We start from the raw sequence: 6187 nt of genomic DNA on the forward strand, positions 1-6187 counted from the left end.
ACTGACTTATGGTGTCGATCGACACACCCTCTAGTGTCACTCGACACCCACACCGAATTCCCACTATTTGGTTTGTGGATGTTACACCAGCAAGCAGCCGCCCGACACTATAACAAAATGGTCAACCTGAGATTCTTTAGATAAAGCGACCTCTTCCTTCGAAAAGTGTTTGAGAACACAGCTGAAAAAAATGCAGGAAAATTAGGCGCTAAATCAGTCCGGGAGTGTACGAACTTAAGACCATGTTCGACGAAGAGCTCCAACGCACCTGGAATGCAGGCAACCTCAAACAGTACTACTACTAGGCGCACCTACAGTCGCCGAAAAACAAAAAACTATCCTTGTTATATGAATTACGATCAGCTTGACCCCCAAAAAGGTACGTAGGCATAAAAGGCGCAGCTGTAACTTTACATCAGATTAGTTATATTGTTTTTATTAAGGGCTTTCTCGGCACCATATTAGTTACAATATTTAACCAGCATCGTCTTTTACCATGTATTCAACTTTACATCAGCTAAAATCGACTAAGAACCAAATAAAGAGTATAGAGTTTACAATTCTAATACCAATGTCGGCACCTTGGCCAGGTGCGCGACAAAAAAAAAATAAAACAACACAAACAACAAATCTAACGCACTCCACACGAAGTATGAATATAAGTCGAGCTCCTGCAAACGCTCTGCGGTCCATGAACCCAATAAGCCACCACCTGTGCGCATTCATGACGATCTAAGCAAAGAATAAATCGGGCTTTAATACGCAAACTCAACGCTTCCCGCTCCTTAATATAAGCCAAGCTACCTGCAAAAAAATAAACTTAACAAAAGCCTATGAGCCCCAACAAAACGTTCAACTCAACACAATAAGTTAAACATAATAACTTTCAGAAGAAACCTACCAAACGAGTTCAACAAAAAGAAAGAGGCCCAACAACAAATAAAGGGCACCCGCACGACATAGCAGCCCAACAAGCGGGCATAAAAAGGTTTTAAAAACGAGCAGCCTCAGCGGGTTTCCCTGGTTCCTCCTCCGGTATTCCTCCTAAAGTGAGCGACATCGATCCCGCACCCAGAACGACATCTGATGAACCTTCCAAGGTCAAACTTCTCCCAATCCTTCGGCTCAGCCACACCCTTTCGATTTGGATGTAAAAGGGAGAGCAGTAACATTAGCCTCTCGTCAAAAAAACTCTGAAAGCTACGAGAAAATAGAAAGTAAGCTCACCATCCTATACCAGCCAGTCACGACTAGCCTCTCGGGAGTGAGAGACTCAAGAAAGTCAGCCGAAATTTCAGCAACGACAACCGACGGTTTTTTCCAAGGCAAGTAGAGGTCACCATACTTCGCTGCAATGCAATGTCATCTGAAGCAATGATGAAAGCGTGCATTTAAAACGGCTCCCTTGCACCAATTAAATAAAAAAAACAACAAACAATAGAGAACAAACAAGACGCAAAAACCAAAAATAATGTAAAGCCCAGATCGGTAAAAGGAGTCACTGCGGCAAAATAGAGATTCAACGAAGCCAAGGTTCAACAAAGTACAAAAACATATATAAAAGGCCATAAGCAGCTTATTCGAGATTAGTGGTGGCAGGACTCACCGGCGTGAAAGGAGTCATCAATTTGCCAGATAGCACGTCAAAAGCAATGTTCGAAACCTTAACGGCCGTTTCTTTAGCTCCCACAGTGATCAGCACCAAGGCAGTATCATGCAGAGTAATCCTCGTCACAATATCTCGCTCTGGAATTTCTGAGGATAGAGCCTGAAACTGAAAGACCCCAACCCCGGCCATCGATGGCCGGAGAGGTTCTCTCGTCCCATTCTGCTACTTAGTCATATTTTAGGGCCCATTCTTTAAGCAATGTTTATTTGCACATTCTGTGATTCGATCTTTAGAGTCTATAAGATGTAAACTTAGAGTAAAGCAAAAGATTCGGTATTGTATGAATAATCAAAGGATTCGATACAACTTATGAGTTTGCATAATAAGCTAGTACAAGTTGTATAATCTATCCTAGCTACCCATATCACCACCACTCATCTTCCCGGCCATGAGTCTCGCGCCTAAGCTTTTCCTTTCCTGCGATCACACTCCTTTTCTGAAATCCAAGTAGTCATCAATAACATTTTGTAACGCCCGCGTCCCGCGATCCTAAGGAGGGGCAATTTGTTTTAAGGGAATTGATAGCTAAATGAGCTTGAGTAGCTAAGCTACTAGCTCAACCAGCTGGAATATGAGCTTAACAAGCTCCGCGAGCTCGACGAACAAGTTAAGTCAGCTACGCACAGCTCTCGGACAGCTCGACCAGGAAGCTCGACCGAACACGGCCAGCTGGACAATAGTGGACAGTGTACGAGTCAGCTGGGGAGCTCGTGTCGGTCTTGGGACGCGGTGACGAACGGGTATGGACGAACAGTCGTGACCGAACAGGCACGATCGAACCGGCATGACCGGACAGGCGTGACCGAACAGGCGTCATGACCGAAGAGGCATGACCGAACCGACACGGACGATCGGTCATGGCCGAACAGGCACGGCCGGACAGGCACGGCCGGACAAGCACGGCCGAGCGCGTGCGATCGAACAGAAACGATCGAAGGGTCTCGTCGGACAGGTACCTTTTGGGACCTAGACTTCGGCCAGAACCCTATAAGTAGAGGGCGTTGCCTTCATTTCCAGACACGACCATCATCGTCCATCGTCCACCATAATTGATTTTGGTGTAAAAGGCTTACAATATAAAGCATCAGCTAGCCTAACTAAATAATTGGATATGCAGAAGCAGACCATAGTATTTTTAACATAAACAGTGGAAGAAGCTAGAGTTTGGGAATCATAAACATAATAACATTGGAAGAAGAAAACTCTGTTAAGCGGACTTTATCATTTCAATTAAAAAACACTAGTGCGAGAGATGCATCTGTTAAACAATTAATTAAACTCACAATAAGTCCAGACAACTAATAATCACGGAATTCAAGGTTACTTCCATCAATTTTAGAAACATATTATAGTAGAGACAAGCCTTGAACAAGATAAAGCAACAATACAAAACAAGTGATATAACATGTAGAGTTGTTTCTAATGCAAATGTTGTTAATTAGCGTATATTTAGACATGGAAAATTAGGGAAGTAGCAATTTCCTTTACCTAAGGAGCAATGTTGTTAATTGCATCCAAAATTTGCTGGTTCGGAAACAGTAAAGGTAAAAAGATGTAGGCCCGATTTTGCAACGAGTTCAGAGTTTGTAAAGGGATTCTAGTTCAATTGCAGAGTCATGTAATATTGTTCCCGTAATTAAATACACATAGATTTTGGAATTAGAAATAGATAGAATTAATTGTCATCTAAAATAAGAGAAGTGAAGAAGCAGGAAGCCTGTAAAAAATTATTTCTTGGCGTTTACTGAGGAAAATGTCAAGTTTTAAAGTGTGGTAATGTATGTAAGTTCCCTAATCACATTGCGTCACATAACCGGATCTAAGACAACTTAACAGATAGATATGTATATGTTACCTTTGCGACGAACCCTCGCAGCACCATCAAATTTCTTCTTTTTATTTTTGCTGAAACACAAATAATGACATGCCTAAATGTTCAATAAAAGAACTAAAAGCGACATCAAACTCATTTACAAAGACAGGAAAACATGTAAGCTTTTTAAGAAACAAACCGATGCTCTCTGTTTCTGGGCCTTCTTCACATTGGTATTGCTCTTTTCCATCTTAATAATTTCACCTATTCCCACAAGAACATATGAATGATCCTGACTCATCATCAGCTATAGTAAAGAAAGGATGCATCTTTGTGCAACAAAAACGAGACAACGGAGAAGACTTGCATAAGTAGTAGTGAAATTATATGCTTTAGTGGAATTTTAAGCGTCAACCAGTTCAGTCGTCGTAGTGAAACGCTATTTCAAGAGATTCGAAGTTAGCTTACCGTAGCTTATAGAAATCAGGAGGCCAGGGAAATAAAGAAGAAGTGCCAACGAAAATTGCAGGTTCTGGAACAGTTAGTAGTAACGTACACCAAAATGTAACAAAGGAGAAGACTTAATAATCTTGTTCTCTGAGTTTTTTGTTCTACTGGCGCCATAGATAGTAGCTAAACCCTATTAACAAACCCAAAGTGAGACCAAAGAAGAGCTTGTACAGAGGGAAGAATGCGTTTATTTGCATCAACCTGCAAATGAAAATGTTGTAGTTACTTCAATTGCAGAGACGCAGAGGGTGGTCTTATCTACATTTCAAATAAATTGCAGGTTCTGAACAAGCAGAAACAAAAATCCCATTATTAGCTGTTACCAGTTTTGAGAGTAAGCTGTGTAGAGAAGAGTCGCCCGCCCAGTAGAGCTACGTCAACTCCTGAAAGCAGAGAAGCAAATCGCAAAGCTCTGAAAATTGTATAACAAAGGTGTGTAACCGATGCCCAAAGAGAGATAGATGCATCAGTCGGGTTGAAGCAGTTGATTGAAAAATCCCAGAAATAAGCTACATCAACGAGGAAAATCAGAGAAGCATATCGCCCTATTCCATTCAAGTCCAGTTGAAACAGTTAAACTAACTATAAGTACAGACAATTAATACTCACGAACTGAGCTGAGTACTTCCATCTTTTTTTAAGACATATAGACAGGGCTGAGCACCTGAGTTGATGGAGTTANGTAAGCTGTGTAGAGAAGAGTCGCCCGCCCAGTAGAGCTACGTCAACTCCTGAAAGCAGAGAAGCAAATCGCAAAGCTCTGAAAATTGTATAACAAAGGTGTGTAACCGATGCCCAAAGAGAGATAGATGCATCAGTCGGGTTGAAGCAGTTGATTGAAAAATCCCAGAAATAAGCTACATCAACGAGGAAAATCAGAGAAGCATATCGCCCTATTCCATTCAAGTCCAGTTGAAACAGTTAAACTAACTATAAGTACAGACAATTAATACTCACGAACTGAGCTGAGTACTTCCATCTTTTTTTAAGACATATAGACAGGGCTGAGCACCTGAGTTGATGGAGTTATTGTTTAAAGACAGAGTCGGACGCATCATTTTTCAACCACGTGAGTTGAAGGAGAAGAAAACATTGGAATTAAAGTAGAGACAAGCGTTAAACAAGATAAGCAACAATACAAAACATCTAACATGTTGTTAATTAGCGGATATTGACACATAGGAAAATACGAGAAGAAGCAATATCCTTTAACTAAGGAGTAGAGAGAATTGCATCCAAAATAAATTACTGACATATCAAACGATCATGAGATTTACATTTGTGTTTCTGGTTAAGTCAAGAAGAGTAGAAAGATAGTCAGTATTTTCAGAGGTCAGATAAGAACACTAGACGTAATGAAAATTGTATAACAAAGCCTGGAGAGAGGTACAGAAAAACATAACGAAGTAGAAGACTTACAGTAGATGTAGGTCTACTGTAAATTCCGAGATAGAAAGCATCCTTGCGCCATAGATTTCTGTCTTCTACACATTAGCTTAGCTTTTGTAGATTTTACCAAACATTAAGAAGAATCAACAATTACATGCTTATAATTTGTGTAAGTCCAGACAATTAATAAACAGATAACCTAAGCTGGAAATTATTCAATTGTTCTTCTCTCTGCAGTTTTCTGTGTAGAGAAGACACGCCTAGTAGAGATACAGAAACCCTATTCAAGCTGGAATCCCATAGCCAAAGCTCCTACCGTTAATGTGAAAATTTGCAGGCTCTGAAAAAGCTGGGTAAACAGCAATAGCATTATCTAGAATTCCGAAAATTCCCTGTGGAGCTACATCAACGAGGAAAATCAGAGAATTAAGCAGCAATAGTATTATCTAGAATCAGAGAATTAAGCAGCAACATAAAGAAGGAGAAGATTTACACTAAATAATTCCGAAATAGAGAAAATCAGGACGGCATAGATTCATGTATTCTACACGAAGAAGAAAGAAAGAGATAAATCGTGTTTGCTTTCTCCTAATTCTATAGGTTATGTTCTTTAGAATGTGGGATAAATTGTAATTAATAAAAAATACAAGGGTAATTTGCAAAATAAAAAAAGCTAGTGTTCTAATCCCTTCCTTGCTTCTCTTAGCCTATGTTCTCAAATTGAATCCAAAAAGGGATTTACAAAACTTTAAAACGCGATAACTTTTGCTACGGTACTCCGTTTTGGGCAATTTTTTTTTTCATCT

The 6187-nt window shown here is 40.2% G+C and overlaps 1 long non-coding RNA gene across 2 annotated transcripts; it reads right to left on the reverse strand.

The window, feature by feature from the left end:
- Positions 1 to 447: 447 nt before the first annotated feature.
- LOC104773178 lies at positions 448 to 5966 on the reverse strand. 2 transcript variants are annotated; one of them, XR_002037140.1, is made up of 9 exons: positions 5875 to 5966; positions 5412 to 5781; positions 4316 to 4375; positions 3951 to 4193; positions 3682 to 3746; positions 3525 to 3574; positions 1228 to 1366; positions 902 to 1136; positions 448 to 804 (listed from the first exon to the last, which is right to left on the reverse strand). It is a non-coding gene; the product is annotated as an uncharacterized LOC104773178 (long non-coding RNA). The 2 variants fall into 2 exon arrangements; XR_002037141.1 differs by lacking the exons at positions 902 to 1136; positions 1228 to 1366.
- Between the last annotated feature and the right edge of the window lie 221 nt (positions 5967 to 6187).

The sequence above is a fragment of the Camelina sativa genome, unplaced genomic scaffold (genome assembly GCF_000633955.1).
Source record: "Camelina sativa cultivar DH55 unplaced genomic scaffold, Cs unpScaffold00480, whole genome shotgun sequence".
Taxonomy (NCBI): Eukaryota; Viridiplantae; Streptophyta; class Magnoliopsida; order Brassicales; family Brassicaceae; genus Camelina; species Camelina sativa.